This window comes from Cetorhinus maximus, chromosome 4 (assembly GCF_964194155.1).
Source record: "Cetorhinus maximus chromosome 4, sCetMax3.hap1.1, whole genome shotgun sequence".
In the NCBI taxonomy this organism is placed as follows: Eukaryota; Metazoa; Chordata; class Chondrichthyes; order Lamniformes; family Cetorhinidae; genus Cetorhinus; species Cetorhinus maximus.
Window position 1 is genome coordinate 19,755,734 of NC_135882.1, and position 21,298 is coordinate 19,777,031.

General features: G+C 45.0%; 1 protein-coding gene across 2 annotated transcripts in view; it reads left to right on the forward strand.

The window, feature by feature from the left end:
* Positions 1 to 21,298, forward strand: part of LOC144679529 (neurocalcin-delta) — a 370,337-nt gene that overhangs the window by 334,223 nt on the left and 14,816 nt on the right. The window lies entirely within an intron of this gene.

Consider the following 21,298-nt stretch of genomic DNA (forward strand, 5'->3'; position numbering starts at 1 on the left):
TAATTTTTAAAAATAAAAACGTTTGGGCAGAATTTTTAATCATCAATATGTTTAGGAGAACGATTCTTATGGGTGGAAATTTTTTCCGCAATTTGGTGACGTTTATTTTTGGGTTTAAAATTCTTCAGCTCCCTGAGGCTGCTCTCTGCCTTCAGGGAGCTCTCATTGCGTGTTCCCCCCAGCGCCCGCGCTGATGTCAGCGCTCACCCTCTTCCCGCCCCGACCAGGTGACGCTGAGCTTTTCAGCGCGCCTTTCGTGCTGGCTGGCTGTTAATTGGTGAGCCAGCGTGAAATCGAGGGGGAGGGGGAGCGATCGCGCGCAGTGGCCTGTTTCCTGGCTGCTCCTAGGCCTGCCCACAGCGCCCTCCCGACGACCCAGAAATCTTACCCTGTGTGTCAGCATTGAGGAACTGCTTTGAAATTCATTTGCCCATGAGAGGATAAGCCTTTGCATAGATGACACGGAGCAGAAGGGTCAGGCATGGTATAAATATTCCCTCTGTTTCCATTCTCGATTTATCTGCAGTGTTGTTTTATCATTAGTGCCATGGTAACATTAAATTAAAGGGGGAAGCTGTAGTTATGAGAGTCAACAATTTCAAAAATGATGCAACGAAGGACTCCAGTGACAACCATCAGGTCACGTTTCCATGATCCAAACTGTTGCATTTTGACTCAAATAATATTGTCAAATGAAGTCAGTGAACCATGGGCAATATGAAGAAGCATCTTGTATTAGGTTGTGGCCAATAGGCTTGCTACAGCCACCAGTCTGGGATCTGTAGTCTCAAACCACTGAAAACCGGTGTGCAAAGTGAATATGGCAATCTGAGGACTTCACTTTAGATCCCACGCTAGGATGGCACAGAATCACCACGATGGTATTCATGGTGTGAAGGAAGGAGAACAGAATATACGTCATCATGTTTTCTTCTCATTCGCTCTTTAGGCCATTGTGTACCATCTATAGTTGCTAATCTTCTTTCACCATTCAACATATGATTAAACCTGGAAGGCATAGTTCATCCAGTTGTTCCAATGAGTTCATTGGGTCTTTGATTCCTGTGGAGGTGTGCCTGATTGCCTGCAGTAACTGGTCGAAGAGCGATGGAAACTTGAGAAAATGTACTGGGGGTGGGTGTTTGTAGGAGAACCCCTGCAGGAATTCAAAGAATCATCTTGTTGGGGGGTGATCTATTACTAATGTAAATGCATAAATATAACCCACATCTGTCTCACTGACAGATAACGGTAAAAGTATTGTTGTAGGCTCTTATTCAAATATGTCTAGAAAATAAAATCTGCTTAACACAATCAAACTTTGATGTTAAAAAAAAAGGATTTCATTGGTTATTTCGGGAACATTCAATGATTAAAAAAAAACAACCTCCCAGTCATTGCTGTGAAATAATGAGAGAGAAGTAAAATAGATACTGAGTTTTCAGGACACAAGAAAACTCCTAAAATTCGCAAACTGATATCTTTAGAGGACATCGTGAACTTCCATTTGTTTGAGTACTGAAGTCAGCATTCTGAGATTGACAGCAAACTGAAACTGGGAAAGAGAAGTGGAATAAAATGACAGGAGATGGCCTGACTTCAGTCGGCGGGTATCTCCTTGCTTCAGTAGGTTGAACCCTAATCTCTTGAGTTAAGGTTTCAGTTTGGCTTTGGAGCACATTGTCTAGGCCGAAATATGTTTGTAGAATTAATGAATGATAAGCAGAAAATGTAGCAAAGGCACAGGTGACAAAGCAGCATGCAAGGAAGACTAGGGGGGGTGGTGTCATTTTAATTTTTATTACTGGGTGGAAAACAGGCAATAATGAATTCACCGCTTATTGTACAAATGCCAAGATTTTCTTCAGGAAAGAGAATTAGGCAGAGTGTAAAACAAACGGTCGATTCACTGTCACCCATTTTCCACCTGGTGATATACATTATAATTATACCCACAGTGTGTAAAATAAAATTAAAAATTACACCATTACTTTTGTTGGTGCGGGGTGGGTTGGTGGGGGAGGGTGGTGAGGGGCTGCTTTTGAGGTTCAAGCTGAGGCAGATTTTAAGGGCCGAACCCATGGAACTTCATTCTATAGATGGCCTAGGCTACACCCTCACTGCATGGTAGAGGCAGATATATGTTCAAGTTCCCCACTACTGACTTCATAGCCCCAATATTTACAGAAGGTGGGCGAGGCCATTCTTAATAGCCAGGTCCAATTTGCTTGTTTTTGTTCTGTTTCCTGCCTAGTGCAGCCAAATGAGCAACCTGGCCTGTGAGCAGGAGGGAACATCAGCAGCAGCAGCAACAGTCTGCAGGTCATGACCTTTGGGGGCAATCCCCGCCGATTGGGACTGTGGCAAGATGCCACGGTCAGGAGGTGGAAGAGGAACGCAAACAGGAGGGAGGAGATAGGTGTGATCATGGGAGGGCTGGGAATTGTTGGCAATTGGGAAGACTGGGGATATGGGGAGACTGATGACTGGGCTTGGAGGAGGCAGAGGAACTGGGTGGAGCACTCCAATCCTTCAGGCCCACAAGCAATGCTGGTAAGGTCATTTATCTTCGGGAGCGGACAGCTTGCCCATCCCTTTCACTGCCAGGTTTCCCAATCCCTGGGAACCTTGTACAGCAGCAGTCAGTTTTAAATTCAGCTCCCAATTCTATTGTGGCAGCTGGATTTTAAATGTTATTGTTGTGGACTTGATTTTCCAGACAGGTTTCACAAAGAACTTTATTTACAGGACTTCAGCAGCAGTTACATGCTTCCATCAAGACCCACAACTAGGCACAAACTCCACCCCTAAGGTTCCCCGCTCTTCGGGCTGATTCGTTCACACTGTCACGTGATACTACACAGTACCACGTGTTTTAAAGCTACAGTCACTACATTCCTTAAAGCTACAGTTACTACAATCGCTAATGAAGTGTGCCACCTCTTCGTGGCAAGAGGCTTGGATGCCAATTATCCACCGCCATAAACAAAAGGTAGCGTGCTGGGAAAGTGGTTCAAGTATTTACACTCGTTAATTGTCTCCTGCCCATGTGCAGTGGTTTGTATAGAGGCTCATGACTCTGTTGAGCATCAGGGAGTAGAATTTCTGTGGGTTCTTCCTGATTGTTCACTGTAACTTGGCAGAAACCCCAGAGAAATGATGTGAACCAGCACTTGTGCCATTTCTGCGGGACTTTTGCCAACCTTTTGTTACAATTACAGTGGACGAGCAGCTCCTGTGGAAACTTGATGTGAAACTTGAGAGTTTCTTTTTACAAATTTCAAAAATAATGATCGGAGAGGAGCTCAGTGTTTCCTCTAATACAGGAAAAACAGCCCCAACCTTTACATTTGTAAAGACCAACGAAGTGTCATTGACAAGGAATTTCCTTGTGTAGGACAAGGAATTTCCTTTGGTGTAAATTGCTACAATCACTAAGGTCACAGTGGTGAAGAAGTCCTGAGAAAATTCCTGGTGATAATTTTTCACCTACAGTTCAAGCCATTGAATTTGAATTGCCTACATGACCTATTTTAAAAAATTCTTTCATAAGATGTGGGCATCGCTGGCTAGGCCAGCTTTGATTGCCCATCCCTAATTACCCTTGAGAAGGTGGTGGTAGTGAGCTGCCTTCTTGAACCACTGCAGTCCATCTGATGTAGGTACACCCACAGCGCTGTTAGGGAGTTCCAGGATTTTGAGCCAATGACACTGAAGGATACCGATATATTTCCAAGTCAGGATGGTGCGTGGCTTAGAGGGGGACTTGCAGGCGGTGGTGCTCCCATGCTCTGCTGCCCTTGTCACGGGTTTGGAAGGTGCTGTTGAAGGAACCTTGCTGAGTTGTTGCAGTGCATCTTTTAGATGGTACACGCTGCTGCTACTGTGTGTTGATGGTGGAGGGAGTGAATGTTGCAGGTGGTGGAAGGGGTGCCAGTCAAGCAGGCTGCTTTGTCCTGGATGGTGTCGAGCTTCTTGAGTGTTGTAGGAGTTGCACTCATCCAGACTATTGGAGAGTATTCGATCATAATCCTGACTTGTGCCTTGTAGATAGTGGACAGGCTTTGGAGAGTCAGGAGATGAGTTACTCACTGCAGAATTCCCAGCCTCTAATCTGTCGTTAATCAGTAGTTATACAGCTAGTCCAGTTCAGTTTCTGGTCAATGATTGTAAGTTGATAATGGGGATGTCAAGGGGAGATGGTTAAATTCTGTCTTGTTGGAGATGGTAATTGCCTAGCATTTGTGTTGCATGAATGTTACTTGCCACTTATCAGCCCAAGCCTGGATATTGCCTGGTTCTTGCTGCATTTGGACATGGACAGCTTCAATACCTGAGGAGTCGTGAATGGTGCTGAACATTGTGCAATTATCAGTGAACATCCCCACTTCTGACCTTATGATGGAAGGAAGGTCATTGATGATGCTGCTGAAGAAGGTTGGGCCTAGGACACTACCCTGAGGAACTGCTGCAGTGATGTCCCCTGACCGAGATGATTGGCCTCCAACAAACACAACCATCTTCCTTTGTGCTAGGTATGAATCCAGCCAGTGCAGTGTTTTCCCCTGATTCCCGTTGACTCCAGTTGTGCAAGGGCTCCTTGATGCCACACTCGGTCAAATGCTCCTTTGATGTCAAAGGCAGTCACTCTCACGTCACCTCTTGAATTCAGCTCTGATGCCCATGCTTGGGCCAAGGCTGTAATGAAGTCAGAAGCCGAGTGGCCCTGGTGAAATCTGTGAACAGGTATCACTGAGTAAGTGCCGTTTTATAGCACTGTCGATGAACCCTTGCATCACTTTACTGATGATTGAGAGTAGACTGATGGGGCGGTAATTGGTTGGGTTAAATTTGTCCTGCTTTTTGCAGACAGGACAAACCTGGGCAATTTTCCACATTGCCGGGTAGATGCCAGTGTTGTAGTTGTACTGGAACAGCTTAGCTAGGGGTGTGATTAATTCTGGTCTACAAGTCTTCAGTACTATTGCTGGAATGTTGCCAGGGCCCATAGCCTTTGCAGTATCCATTGCCTTCAGCTACTTCTTGGGGCAAGATCTTACCTGTGTCGGTGAGAGCGGGCGGGGGCGGGTGCGGAGCCGATCACCGCCCACGATCGGCTGAGTGCTGCAATTTAACTTGGGTGGGCCAGTTAAGGCCCGCCCAGTGTGGCGCACGGCCAGTACCTGTGCGAGCGGGGGTAGGAGGGAGAGTCAGGGCCTGCGCTCTTTCGTGCATGCGCGCACAAGAGTGCAGGAATCTCCCTGAGGCATGGAGCTGCCTCAGAGAGATTTAAGTTGATAGTACAAATTTTTAATAAATGACCTGAAAAATTATTTAAACATGTCCCCTCATGTGACAGTGTCTCACGAGCTGGGACATGTTTGTGCATATCGCAAATTTTATTTAATTAAACTTTCAGGACTCCTCATCCCACCCGTGAATGAGGTTTCCTGAAAAACGTGAAGGCCACTTGGGCTCTTCGCCTGCCCGCCAGCCTTAAGGTGGACAGGCAGCATGGTTAATTAGCGAAATGACTTTCCTAAAGGCCTTAGTTCAGCGGGCGCGCAGCCGCCTCTGGCGTGCACCCACCGAATGAAATATCTAAATGACGTGCGAAGACATCGGGATGCAGCCCAACATCATCGTGTGTCATTTTGCACATCGGCATGTCAGGCCCTCCCCAGCATGCCGACGGAAATATTCCGGCCTTGATATCACGTGAAGTAAATCGAATTGGCTGAGGACTGGCATCTGTGATGCTGGGGATCTCAGGGGGAGGCCAAGATGGATCATCCACTCAACACTTCTGTTAAATGCCTTGTCTTTTGCACTTTTGCACAATGATGAGGGTGCTGGGCTCCCTCATCATTGAGGATGGGGCTATTTGTGGAGCTTCCTCCTCCAATTAATTGTCCACCACCATTCATGATTGGATGTGGTAGGAATGCAGAGCTTGGATTTGCTTCATTGGTTGTGGGATCGCTTAGCACTGTCTATCACTTGCTGCTTTCATTGTTTGGCATGCAGTTAATCCTGTGTTGCAGCTGCACCAGGTTGGCATCTCATTTTTGGGTATGCCTTGTGCTGCTCCTGGCAAGTCCAAGGTTGGGAGAAGTTGGTGGTAATGGTAGAGTGGGGGATATGCTGGGCCATTAGGTTATGGATTGTGGTTGCTGCTGCTGCTGATGACCCACGGTGTCTCATGGTTGCCCAGTTTTGAGTTGCTAGGTCTCTTAATAATCTATCTCATTTAGCACAGTGGTAGTATCACACAGCACAATGTAGGGTAGCCTCAATGTGAAGACAGGACTTTGTCTCCACAAGGACTGTGCAGTGAATAGATGCATCTGCGGCAGGCAGGTTGGTGAGGATGAAGACAAGTAGGGTTTTCTCTTTGGTTGGTTCCCTCACCACCTGTCGCAGACCTTGTCTAGCAGCTATGTCCTTAGGACTCGGCCAGCTCGGTCAGTAATGGTGCGACCAAGCCACTCTTGGTGATGGGCATTGAAGTCCCCCACCCAGAGTACATTCTGTGCCCTTGCCATCGTCGGTGCTTCTTCCAAATGGTGTTTAACATGGAGGAGCACTGATTCATCAGCTGAGGGTGGGGGTTACGGGGAGTGGGGGTGCAATAAGTGGTAATCAGCAGGTTGCCTTGCCCATGTTTGCCCTGAATGTTGTGAGACTTCATGGGATCTGGAGCCAATGTTGAGGACTCCGAGGGCAACTCTGTTTGGACAGGACATGCCCAGGGATGGTGATGGTGGTGTCTGGGACATTGTAAGGTATGATTTGGTGAGTATGACTATATCAGGCTGTTGCTTGACTAGTCTTGGGATGGCTCTCCCAATTTTAGCACAAGCCCCCAGATGTTAGTAAGGAAAACTTTGCAACATTGACAGGGCTGGGTGTGCCGTTGTCGTTTATGGTGCTTGGGTCGATACTGGGTGGTCCATCCAGTTTCATTCCTTGTTGACCTTTCTGTAGCAGTTTGATACTGAATGGTTTGCTAGGCCATTTCAGAGGGTATTTAAGAGTCAACCACATTGTTGTGGGTCTGGAGTCACATGGAGGCCAGGCCCGATAAGGGCGGCAGATTTCCTTCTCTAAAAGTGAGCCAGGTGAGTTTTTATGACAATCGACAATGGTCTCATGGCCACCATTACAGAGACTAGCTTTTAATTACAGATTTGTTAATTGAATCTAACTTCCTCTAGCTGTCATGGTGGGATTTGAACCCATGTCTCCAGAGCATTAGCCTGGTTGTCTTGAACGCTACTCCAGTGACTTTACCACTGCGCCACTGCCTCCCCATAAATGGAACCTCAGCCATAACTTTGGGGATGATGCAACTTGTATTATTTTTTCAAAGTAGTCATATTTCAGATGTGGGCAGTGCTGGCAAGACAGCGTTTATTGCCCATCCTTAATTTTCCTCTGAAAATGGTGGTGGGCCATCTTTTGAACCACTGCAAACCTTAGGCAGGCGCGGCTCCCACAATGGAGTTAGGTCGGGAAATCCAAGCTATTGACAGAGTAATGGTGAATGAAGAGTGATATAAACCCAAGTCAGGATGATCATCTGTGGCTTGGACAGGAACTTGGGGCAGAATTTTGACCTTGTCAGGCGGGCGGGCCTAGGCGAGGCCACAAAACCGACCGCCGCCCACGATCGGGCGCTGACCGCGATTTCACACGGGCTGGCCAATTAACGGCCAACCAGCGTGAAAGGCGCGCTAAGAGCCTCAGCGCTTCCTCAGGGAGCTGAAGATTTCCAACATTAAAAATAAAGATTTCAAAAGTAAGGAAAACATGTGACTCTGCCAACATGAGCAGGGACGTGTTAAAAATCAGTTTTAAAAATTTTTGTTCTTTTATCACTGTTCGAAACTTCATCCCGCCCGTGGTTGAGGTTTCGCAAAAAATCCAAAGGCCGCTTGACCTATTCGCCTGCCCGCCCGCCAACCGTAAGGTTAGACAGGCAGCAAAAAAATTCAATTTAATTAATTGATTAGTAGGTCTCTTAATTGTCGGCGAGCGCGCTGCTGCCTTTCGTGCTTGCCCACCGACCAAAAGATGGCGAAACTGCGCGATGACGTCAGGACGCTCGCCCGACACCATTGCACATTCCCGTTCGGGTTGGGCAGGTGCCCGCCCACAGGATGAAAATTTCTGTCCTTGGAGTTGAAAGTGTTCCCATAACATGGCTGCATTTGTCCTTCCCTGTGGTAGACGGTGCAATGGAGGGGGTTATTGGTGGAGTAACCAGCACAGCATGATACAACAAGGCTTGCTCATGCTTTTTCTTAATAAAGATTTCAGTAAAACCGCCATTTGGCTTAGACTTCATGGCGATTGCAGTAAGATGTTTTTTAAAAAAATCTTCTAGGCAGATTAGGAGACAGATTTTCTGAGTCATGTTAAGGGACAGACCTTTTGTTGAAGTGCAGTGTATCACAAAAGGTCAGTGTGCAGGTACAGCAAGTAGATAGATAGGGGAATTGAATGTTGGTCTTGATTGCAAGGGGGATTGAGTATGAAAAGTAGGGAAGCCTTGCTACAACTGTACAGGACATTGGTGCGACCCCATCTGGAGCACTGTGCACAGTTTTGATCTCCTTAAGGAAGGATATACTTGCATTGGGAACTGTTCAGAGAAAATTCACTAGGCTGATTCCTGGGATGAAGGCATTTCTAATGAGGAAAGACTGAACCGCTTGGGTCTTTACTCATTAGAGTTTAAAAGAATGAGAGGTGATCTTATTAAAGCATATAAGGCTCTGAGGGGGCCTGACAGGGTAGATGCTGAGAGGATGTTTCCTCTCATGGGGGAATCTAGAACCAGGGGGCATAATTTTAAAAATAAGGTGTCTCCCATTTAAGACTGAGGTGAGGAGGAATTTCTTCTCCCAGAGGGTCATTAGTCTTTGGAATTCTCTTCCACAGAGAGCAGTGGAGGTTGAGTCATTGGATATATTCAAGGCTGAGTAAGACAGATTGATGATTGACGAGGGAGTCAAGGGTTATGGGGGACAGACAAGAAAGAGAGTTAAGGCCACAATAAGATCCTCCATGATCTTATTGAATATCAGAGCATTCAGCCCAATGGGCTGAATGGCTTACTCCTGCTTCTATCTTTTATGATCATGATCAAAGCATACAACTATTGGCTGAAGATTTATATGGTCTGTTCCAGATGGATGTTTTAATCCCCCATGTTAAATACTGAGCATTATAAAAGCGTTAGAAGTGGGATGCTCAGTACGTCAGCTCTATGTGACCTATTTGTACAGTAGATTATTTAGTTTGTCCTTCTCCAAGGGGCTTGGTGTTTATCTCTTTTGTTGTTTTAAATTTTTGTTCTGCCCCCTACCACCCTGCTGACTTTCCCAGCTGGGAGGGTGAGGGAGAGTCATGGTTATGTACTCCTCTGTGGATCTTATCAACGCTGCTCCATCTATGAAGATGCAGTTTAAGTAAGGCAAAAGATAATTCATCAGATTTTCCTTCCATATGGTACTCTGGGTAGTGGCTTAACTGAGAACTCATAAATCTGATCCAGACTTAAGTCAAATCAGTCAGAATAACTTCCAGTCCTTACATTCCAAATTGGCAGATGAGTGCAATGCAATGATATCCTTGGCTCTGTCCAAACGCCGATTGTGGAGATAAGGTAATAATCTGTGCTGGTGTTCTAATTAAACACTTATGCAACTTTGTTGGCAAGTTTTAATTGAATATTAAATCAGTGGGCAAAATCCTGACTTTTTCTGATTGTAATGGGCCACACAGTCTTCTATTTTTTTGGTTTCAGGATGATGGCTTTCCTCAATTGAATTAGGCCTTGAATCAGGTCAGCCTATCTCATTTGAAATAAAGTGCCGGATTTTCATGCCGGAACGGAGGCGGCCGCAATTTAAAAATGGTGGGGGGGCCCCGATTCTCGGAATCCCACCCCCATTTCCATCGTGTGGGATTTTTTTTATGGCCCCGGGTTAAGTGTGTGGGGAGTGAGCCCACACTCGGCAATCCTGCTTTTGTCTATTCGATTGCAGGGCTGGGAATTCTAGATCCCCACCACTCCGCGCCCCCTCCGGGGCATTATTTCCATGGAGTTATGCCTGTTTTGGTAGGAGACAGCGGCCCCCAGGAGTCTGTGAGTTCCTGGACTGGAATCAGGAACCTTTTTATAGGTAAGTTCAAAAGATGTTGACAGCTTCACATGTCGTAATGTCATGGTTCATGATCAGTTACATATGTTTTAATACATTGATTAATGATATGATTTTGTTTAGAAAAGTTGTAGTCATTTAATTGACCAGCATTGTAAAAGTGGAAAAGTGTTCCGATGCATTAGGTTACTTTAGAAGTCAATAAGGTACTTTCTACATTCAAGAGTATTGAGATTCAGATTTTTATGTGCAATTTCCCACTGTAATTTAATATTTTGTTTGATTGTAAATCGTCATCTGTTCAGCCTCTGAAGCAGTGCAACAGATGGCCTTCTGCTCCACTGCTCCAAGGCTTTAATGTATTTAGCTCTAGAGGCTTTGTTGACACAGTTGTGTTTTGGAATCCCATTATGAATGCTTGGCTGAGATCCAAGCCCCACTAATGGATTGAGCACAGCAGGTGTTGTTGATACAGTTGTCAATGATACTGTGAGCTTTGTTTTGATAGTTTTATGAGCTCCTAAAAGGATTAAAGTTTTTTGAAGAAGTTTTTGAATGGCTGTTTGTTAATTTGGCAGTTTCATGAGCATCTCAAAGACTTCCCAATGTTATTTTAGGGCTCATGAGTTCAGTCCATTGTAGATACTGGGTGGGGGCAGGGTGGCCGTGGGGTGGGGGTGGTAGGGGAAAGTATAGAGGAGGCATGAGGAATATGAGGGGGTGAGTGATTGAGTGCCTAACAGTCATTCACAGACCTGGGCCGATGTTCAAATGAATGGAGGTGGGCCTACTAACCTGCCCACCTCAGCATCCTCCTGCCTCCATTCCTGCCTTCAGCCTGCTACGGCCACCCGGACTTGAAAATGGTGTGGGCAGGCACTGCCAGGCCGGGGGCAGGATTGTGACATTGGGAAATGGCATGACTCTGGATTCTCCCGGTTGAAAATCCAGGTCCAATTCCCATTAGGCCTCACTGTCAAACATCCTCTAGAAACAGTTCAGGTCACCAGTAGGTCATTCTATTGGACTGAAATGTCTTAAGATGTTTAAAACCTCCCACTCCCACCATCTTTTCTGGAGAAACTACAGCAATACAGAAATTTTACCTGAGCAGGTAGTTCTGAAGTAGGTTGAATATTTGAAAAGGACCGTTATTCTTCCCAGTTGTCCGTCAGAATCCTGTTCAATGCTGAGCGATGTGGAAATGTAGGAATAAAAAGGCTAAGACATTATTCCTGACACCTTTGCCCCCTTTACTGGTTATATCAAAAAATGTTATCATTCGGGTCTAGTTTTTTCTGCCATAGTGATTTCTTTTTACATCTCCATGGTAGCAAGCAAGGGCCATAGTTCACCTGGCACAATCATTCTTACCCTTTCTTCCATTCAGATTGTTCTGTGGGGCAGGCTCAGTTCTTGGGGCATGCAGTGTTTTATCATTCTGATCCTTAAAGGAGAAGCCTGTCTGTGTATTAGAACACTTTGTTTACATGCCATATTCAGCCCTCAGCGCTCTCAGTATACTCTGAGGCCTGCTTGTGGCCTTCTGGTGGAAGGGGGCGGGTGCGGGAGTTCCTCATTCAAAGGTACTTGGTGCCTGATCAAAGGGCATGACATCGGGGAGAGGGGGTGAGGTTCTGGCTGAGAGCCACCCCCCCTTGACCTTGCTGCCAACCCCGTTACACCCCTCTCCCCATGACCCGCACCCCGCAACACCCCTCCTGCCATTACACATACAAAGGTTCAGAAAGTTGCTTAGTCTGCACGTGCAGCAGGTCTGTACTTGGGGTCAAATACTGAGTAGCAGTTGTTACTTCAACCTTGAAGCTCATCTGGTTGTAGCCAAGCACATTCTCTTCAGAGAACCCAACGTTAGATATTGGGGAAAGCTGTCTTCTTAGAATATGTTATTACCTCCCGTAAATTTTGATGTTTTATTCTGGTGGAAACGTAGTTAAAATAAAGACTATACGTTCTAATAGGCACAATAACTACCATAATGTTAACATACCACCAATATTACATAGCCTGTACAAAATCACAGTGGCAATATTGCTTTAAGGTTGACAGCATGTATTGAAGTGATCTGGACTCAGTTTGCAACTTGTGTACCCAGCTAAGCCCAAACCATTTCCTTTCCCAGAAGGACTGTTGTTTAAACACTGAACTGTAAGTGCTTCCATATCATGATCCAAATTTTTCCGTGTTCTGTAATTTCTTGTTTTATTTAGCTCCTCCTTTTTCTGTGGATTATCCTATTTAAACATGGGTGAAAATAAAAAGTATGGATTCTGTGCTATGGCTAGATTCTTACTCGGTGAGGAATGGTGGGCACAGATGTTTTGATCACGTTTCAAATTGTTTTTTGCGTGGAGTTGAGGCCACTTCTGGCGAGAGGCGAAAACCTGATTATTGTGCCCTAGTAGTCTAATGCTACACATCTAAGCGGGATATTCCAAAGCAGCCTTGTTTTTGCACTGCTTCCTGGCACAAAATGCTGTTCACATCATTGCCTGAGAGGAAATCCGTGCAAGGTTTACATTGTGGCAGAAACACTGGGGGTGGAGTTTTATGACCTCTCTGTGACATGTTTGGAGGCAGGAAGGGGCAGGATGGTGGCAGGCCTGAATGTCCCTGCCTTCCCGCCAACACCAGAATCAAGTCGGGTAGGCCCGTGGTCGGACATCCCGCCCGGCTGTGAGTTGAGGCCGTTAAGCGGGCAATTAATGACCACTCAAGGGCTTCATCCTGCCACTGTTGGTATTAACCCAGCTGCAGGCTGGCCTGTCAACATGTGGCGTACACGACGGATAAAACTGTGTGGCCTGCTTGTGGTCTCCTGGGGGGAGTTCCTCATTCAAAGGTACTCGGTGCCTGATCAAGGGATGTGACATCGGGAAGGGAGGGTGGTGGTGGTGTTCTGGCTGAGAGCCACCTGCCCTTACCTTGCTGCCAACCCTGCTGCACCCCTCCCCCACCATGACCCCCACCCCCTAAAACTCCTCCCGCCATTACTTACCTGTGGCCTAGGTCACTCCTTGATCCTGGGCCTCTGGTAGTTGTCATTCCGGCAGCAGCCAAGGCGCCCCCCCCCCACCGAGTGGCACTGCCATTCAAAAGAGCTGCCACCTCTGATTAGCCAACTGCTCTTAGTAGGCGGGCTGTCCCCAGGGTCCTTGATCCCAGGGAAGGCCCGCTGGTGCCTACTTAAGTGCCTGAGTGGCACTTAATACTGGCGGGCCTTCCCAGAAGAGGCAACCTGGGTCTCCAGCCAGCAGGCAAGACCCACCCTCCCACGACACCTCCATAAAGTCCAGCCCTGGGTTTATGCCCTTTTTAGGTTCAAGTGGAAATGAGGGCAAGAGGAAGATGCATCACCGTAGCAAGAATGCAATCAATCAAATGAAAGGTTGAGAACTTGTTCCTCCTTTTGAAAATGTCACCAATTGTTCCATGTTTCTCACCTCTCTAAAATTCTCATTGTTTACCACTCCCACCACCCCCAAATCGACCTAGGGTTTCACCCTAACGTATACTGCTGCCATTTTTCCCTCAGACTCTGCCTTGAGCAACTTCTTATCCTCAACGATTTCAGTTTTCATCTCATCTCATCTTTTACTCTTTCCTCTGGCCATCTATTTTCTCTGTGTCTCCTACCTATATTCACAGCCACCCTTTCATCTCACCTTGGCTCAACCACTACCAAAGCCATGTCCAAACTCATCCTTGCATCCCTCATCACCAACATCCCTACTTCCTTCCCACCCCAGTTTCTTCTGCATCTATCCCTTGGAAAAAAAACTTCTACAAGTTATTCACATCACTTTCAAACACCAACTCCCGGGCCTTTGGCCTTCTATTCACCACAGTAGTTTTACAGCTCTCGATTTGCTCAGCTACTCCCTCACCTTCAATACTCCTGCTCTCAGCAAAACTTTTACTCTCTGACATTCTGGTTGTCCCCCATGATACGAGTCCCCCCCAGACTTTGCTCGCGTAAGTCCAAGGAGCGCAAACTTGAGTATATCTGGGACACAAGTGATTTAGTCATCCCTTACTGGATCTGGCTGAATGATATCATGTGCTATTGGGTCTTGGTTTCCTCTGTTAATGGATCATCTTAACATATTCTTTTCCCCAATCTTTTCTTCACTATCGAATAGCTCTCGGGCTCTTTTACCCTGCCCCCTCCTCCCTCACTACCAAAACATGTACGAGGAGCACATGAGCTTCTTTGTATCTAAGAGGCCATTCGTTGAGTTGTACTTGCTGCTTTCCTCCCTCCCTTTTATCACCCATCTCCCCTAATATCTTCTTTGAGCTTATTATAGCCTCCTGCTTTCTTGGACCCATTTTCACCTATAATGTTACATGTTATAGCACATGGCATTTGTATATTGACTGGCAAGCCTTGGTCATCCTTTAGCATATGTCTCCTCACCAAAATGACACCCAGTCGTTCTGATTCTTAAAAAAAAGATTAATTATGTAGATCACTGTTTAAAAACTGAACACCCAGCCCATCTGTAAACTTGGTTTGCAATCTCAGTCATTTGCACTGAGCGCAAATATTCCTCCTAACATTTCCAATGTTCCTGGTTAGAGATCATCTGTTTTGTGTAATCCTCCCAATGGCGTGGGGAGAGGAGGGGGGGCGGGAAAAATTCTCCATGTCAGAAATTCCAAGAGGTCTTATAAGATGTCCGAAATTTCAAAGGAGTGAAAAGTGCAGAGGAGAAATGAAGGAAGAAATACGAGGGGCAAAGAACTAGTGTGGGAATAGATTGGCAGCTAACATTAGAGGGAACCCAAAGGTCTCCTGTTGGGCATATCACCTGTAAAAGGAATGGTGGAGCTGACTAGGAACCAAGATGGAGATCCAGTGGGGAGGCCGAAAGCATGGCTGAGTTTCTAATTGTATCAGCCTTTACCAGGAAGGAGGATTTTTCCCAAGCTACGGTAAACGAGGGGGCTGTTGGGATACTGGATGAGGTAAAAATAGATGAAGAGGAGGTACTAGAAAGGCTGGTAGTATTTGAAGTGGATAAGTAACCTGTTCTGGATGGGATGTTTCCTAGGTTACTGAGGGAATTAAGGGTAGAAATTGCGGGGCTGCTCCAATCCTCCACAGAATACCAGGTAGTGCCAGAAGATTAGAGGATTGCAAATTTTATACCCTTGTTCAAAAGAGTAAAGAAGGATAATTCTGGTAATTACAGGCTAGCCAGTGTAATATTAGTTGTTTTAGAATCAACATTCTGGGAAAAAATTAATGGCCACTTTGAAAATCATAGACTACCAGTAATAATAGCTTTGCAAAGCTGTCAAGGGCAAATTATGTTGGACTAACTTGATTTGAGTTTCATCCAGAACAGGTAACACTGAGGGTGGCCCTTGATGTTGTGTATGACTTTCAAAAGGCATTTGATAAAGTACTACATAACCAGCTGGTTAACAAGATTGAAGCCCTTGGGATAAAAGGGCCAGCAGCATTGGCTAAAGGTTGTGGTGAATAGCTGTTATTCGGAGTGGACAGGTGCATACAGTGATGTTTCCCAGGTTCAGCACTAGGACACTGCCATTTTTAACATACATTAATGACTTAAATTTGGGTGCACAGGACACAGTTTTAAAATTTGCAAATGACACAAAACTTGGAAGTGTACAAACAATAAAGATAATAATAGCCTTCAAGAAGATACAGATAGGCGGGTGGAATGGACAGACATGCAGCAGATAAATTCAATCCAGAAAAGTGTGAGGTGATGCATTTTGATAGAAAGAGTGGGAAGAGATCATACAAGCTAAACAGCACAATGTTGAAGGGGCGCAAGAAGAGAGAGACCTAAGGGTGTTTGCTCATGAAGCTTTGAAGGTGGCAAAACAAGTTAACAAAACAATTAAAGCATTTGGGATTTGGGCTTTATGAATAGAAGTATAAGAATGCAAAAGCCAAGATGTTATGCTAAACCTATATAACATGTTAGTTTGGCCTCAGCTGGAGCAATGAGTTCAGTTCTGGGCACCACATTTAAAGAAAGATATGCAGGCTTTGGAGAGGGAGCAGAAGAGATTTACCAGAATGGTTGCAGGGACAAGGGGGCCACAGTTATGTGGAGGGACTGAAGGAGATGGATTTGTTCTCCTTTGTGCAGAGAAGACTAAGAGGGAATTAGTTTAAAATCATAGAGTTTCAATAAAGTAAATAAAGGGAAACTGTTTCGAATGGCTGCAGGGTAGAGAACAAGTGGGCACAGATTTAAGGCGATTGGTAAAAGAACCAGAGGTGATGTGAGGAAAAAGGTTGTTATGTCAGGAGTGGTAGGGATTTGGAATGCACTGCCCGATAGAATGGTGGGTGCAGACTTAATCGCGGCTTTCAAAATGTTTGAAGGAGAAAAAAAATTGAAGGGGAAGAAAGCCAGGGAATGGGATTACTCAATTGCTCTTTGAAAGAGCCAGTGTGGACTCGATGGGTCAAATGGCCTGCTTCTGTGCTGTACTATTCTATGATTCTAACTTGCCATGAAACATGACGGAATTTTTGAAGAGGCCGGGCCACTGAAATGCCCTCCCAGCGTCGTTGTGCTGAACCGACTGCAGAGGAGCAGCGATTATCACAGATTTGCAACGGAAGCTTTTGACTCCTATAGGAAACAAACAAGCTATTCCCGTTAGAAAGAATGGCGGAAACTGCCACAGGGTGGGTTTTAATTTGCTGGTCTTAGTGAAGATAGTTTGGTCCTAGTTACCAGTTCTTAGATCAACCATGGGTGCCAGTAATATGCAGGAACTGCAATGTGGACCAGTTAATTGGATCTTACTCCCACTCCCACACCTCTCCTTACTCCCCCGGATAAACAAACTCAGCTAATGTTTTTACAACTGATTCTGCAACCTGCAAGAAAGAGGTACTGAAAGTTGCCAGTTCCAGCTCAAGGACGATCAAAATTTCTTGTGTTATTCTTCTATTGGACAGAATGCCAATATAGAGAAGCACTTTTCCACCCCACACTGCCAACGTGAATGCTGGGCTGTGGATCACTCTCTATTCACAGTGTTACAAGAGGGGAAGCTCTACAAAAGATTTGTTCCCACTGCTCCAGGCTGTCTCTAACCAGCAAACCAGTTTTACAGCAAACAATGATGGACGATGGTCACTGTACATTTATCACCCCTGCAACGTTTGAACAATGGTAATGCAGTAGATGTAATTTATGTGGGTTTTCAAAAGGTCCATAATAGGTGCTTCATAACAGATTAATGGATAAGGTCTGTTATGAAACTCATACTGACGTGCTTGTTGGGAACGGAGGTCGGAAGCTCCAAGCCCTCCAAGTCCTGGACCTCCTGCACAGGCACAGGCTAGGAGGGGGCTGCACATAGAACATAGAAACTAGGAGCAGGAGCAGGCCATTTGGCCCTTGGAGCCTGCTCCGCCATTCAATATGATCATGGCTGATCCTCTATCTCAACGCCATACTCCCGCTTTTTCTCCACGCCCCTAATACCCAAACATTTATCAACTTCTTTCTTGAATATACTCGGTGACCCAGCCTCCACAGCCTTCTGTGGTAGAGAATTCCACAGGTTGACCACCCTCTGAGTGAAGAAATCTTTCCTCACCTCAATAGAAACCTAGAAACTAGGGCAGCTTGGCATCCTCACTTTTTTTGGGCCCAGGACAGGCCCCGTGCACCTGCACCTAGACAAAATGGAAGAAGGGCGTGAAAACCTGGGTCGGGTGACCAGATGCAGAGCACCATAGTGAGCAAGTGTCCTGGAGAGGGGGACCAGGAAAGGGGACAGGGTGAAGGTCCCAGGAATCATCCCACAGGTAAGGGACCAGTGGGGTTGGGGAGAGACAGGGAGAGGTCCCAGGAAGTGTCCAAGAGGCAGGGGACAGGAGCAGGTCCCCCATCTCCTACCCCTGAAAAGAATAGGAAAAACAGTCTCCAATTAAGGAAAAAAGCTACAGGGAGCAGACTGAGTGAAGTGGGCTCAGGAGAAGCGCTGAAGATCCAAGAGGGCAGCCGAAGGTCCGTGAATCCATGCCGCAGGCCATTGGGGCCAAGGTCCCCCTTTGGAGCAGTCATGTCCCCTTAGTACCGCTGAAGAGCTGAAATTGTGCTTGTAAGATGATACTTGAATGTACTCAGAAATCCAGGGGAAAGGAATCTCGGAAGGCAAGATTGAAACCCTACAAGATGGACTGTCGTTGAAGCCGTCCGAGTCGGAGCGACTTTTGGAGAGAGTTCCAAAGCAATATCTTCAAATGTGGAGATTGGAAACCCTCGAAGTTTCAGTGAGATTCATTGGCTCACAATGTAACAAGACGTCTGGGTGGGTTAGTGAGAAATTCATGGAATCTGTTTTGATCGCTTTCGGCATTTACTGGAAAGGGTGGTGTTTGATCACAGTTCATCTGTTAATTGACATGTATCTCATAATTACCCTGAATGTTAGAGTATAAGATAGATATTGTAAATTGTTTCATCTTTCTGAACTTACATAGTAAAGTTTATTTTTGTTTGTTCCAAACCCGTGGAATCCTGCGGCTTTGTTCACTTAGTAAGTGTCTTGAATCTCGAACTTTGTCTACTTTAAACAAAGCGTTATTGGTCCCAAACTGGGTCTCACCAATAACTTGGGGTCTGGCCAAGGATCATAACAGGTCAGAGAATGTGGAGTCAGGGGATAATTGGCAGAACGGATTGCTAGCTGGCTTCAAGGGTATAAAGGGTAGTTATTCAGAGTGGCAGAAGGTGGGAAGTGGTGTTCCACAAGTGCTGGGAGCACTGCTGTTCACAATTTACATTAACAATTTGGACTTTGGAATCAAAAAACAATTTCTAAATTTGCAGATGACACCAAATTTGGCAGGTTAGTCAAATACGGGGAGACGGTGGTGTAGTGGTAATGTCACTGGACTAGTAATCCAGAGACCCAGGCTAATGCTTTGGGGACATGGGTTAAAATCCCACCAGAATTTGAATTCAGTTAAAAAATCTGGAATATAAAGTTAGTCTCAGTGATAGTGATCATGAAAAAAAACCTTTTTAAAAGGGGAGCATTTGGTTCACAAATGTCCTTGAGAAATCTGCCGTCCTTACCTGGTCTGACCGAGATATGACTCCAATCCCACAGCAATGTGGTTGACTCTTAACCGTCTTCTGACTTGACCTAGCAAGGTCAGTTCGAGGAATTAGAGATGGGCAATAAATGCTGGCCTTGCCAGCAAAGAATAAAGAATAAATGAAAGAATTTTAAAAAATACTGAGGAGGACTGCAACAAGTTACAGGAGAACATTAATACATTTGCAGATTGGCAAATAATTTGCAAACGATGTTCAACACACAGACAGTGAGGTAGCACGTTCTAGTAGGGAGGTCACTTGTTACGAGGAAGGTGCAAGTCTAGGTGGGATAGAGAAACAAAGGGATCTCAGAGTACAAATACATCAACCGATAAAGGTGAGCAAGGCCACAAGAAAAGCAAACCAAGCACTCGATTTTATTTTTGGAGGGATAGAATTGAAAAGTAGGGAAGTTGTGCTAAACCTGTATCGAGCCTGGTGTGTGCTTCTGAATGCCAAATTATAAAAAGGGTATAGAGGCACTGGAGAGGCTGCTGAGAAGATTTATAAGGATGATACCAGAAATGCGAGGGTATACATAAGGGGACAGGATTGACAAACTAGATCTCTTCTCTATTGGGAAAAAAAGCTGAGAGGTGGTCTAATAGAGATCTTTTAAAATGATGAAAACTTTTGATAGAGTGGATGCAGAGAGTAGGCTTCCTCTTGTTGGGAAAAGCATAACCAGCGGCCATCAGTAAAAGATAGTCACCAAGAAATCCAGTAGGGAATTCAGAAGAATCTTCTTCACTCAAAGAGTGGTAAGAATGTGGAACTCACTATCACAGGGAGTGGTTGAAGTGAACAGTATAGGTGCATTTGAGAGGTGTTTCGAAACAATCACATTTTTCATAATGGTATTGTGGGATATTGTACGGTAGGTTTATGGTTGAGAGTGTGGATGTTCTATCTGGGTGACTGATTTAATTGAATTAGAGTCAGAAAGCTGAAAGGTTGAAATATGCCAGAAGAGTCAGGTGTAAAAAGGATATTTAGACTGCTAATGAGTGAGCTAGAGTCTAAGAATCAGTAGATAAGGTGTGAATGAAATTTGCATTTTAAGATAAGTGGGGAGTTGTTTGATTTTCAAAGGGATGGTAGGATTTTTACAATTAACAAGATAAATAGAGCAAGGCTATTATGTTTATTTTTCCAAAAAGGAAAAAAACTATATTGACAACATGAAGTTATGTTATGGGAAAAGTAAATTTCCAAATGGGATTTTACACATTAAAGAGAGAGAGACATATATAAAGAAACATAGAAGGCTATGTGGTGGGGTGGCCATGTAAGAGTTGAAAGGCCACCAGGTGAAGCAGCCTTGGGAAAAGCCTTTATCCACTTTTGTAGAAGAAGTCTGCTGTGTCCAGTAACTAAAGTCGTGTTAAATAACCTTTGGAATTCCACTGTCGAGTAGGTGCTGTGGTAACCTTGCTGGATTGCTTATTTAAACTTAAAATCTATTTTGGACTGTTTCCTTAAAGGGGGTGTGTAGTTGAAAGTCAGGTTCATTAGGAATTTTGGGATTTGTTATAATATTAGGTAACTATAATCTTATGTATGTGTTTGAATTCTTTTCATTTGTTAATAAATGTTTTAATTTATTTTTTTAAATCACTAAAGGTGTTGGTGGACTCACTACTTCTGAGTTCAGTGCACAAATATTCTCGTAATAAATACAAATTGCAAAACTGTTGTGATAGTGTAGCCAAGTTTCCCTTGTGGATTTGATCTGCCTGGCACATATCACCTGCCACGTCATAACAGGGGAAATGAAGCAAGCATATAAGGCAGAAGGGAATGCTTACAAAGATAGAGAAAAGATGGGTGGAGGCTTGAATGGAGTGTAAACACTGGCATGGACTAGTTGGACCAAATGGCCTTTTTCTGTGCCATATATCCTACATAATTGAGCAATATCGGTCAGTGTAGTAGAATACCACCTATTTCTCACAAGGACAATCTATTTTGTGTGGAATAGCACAAACA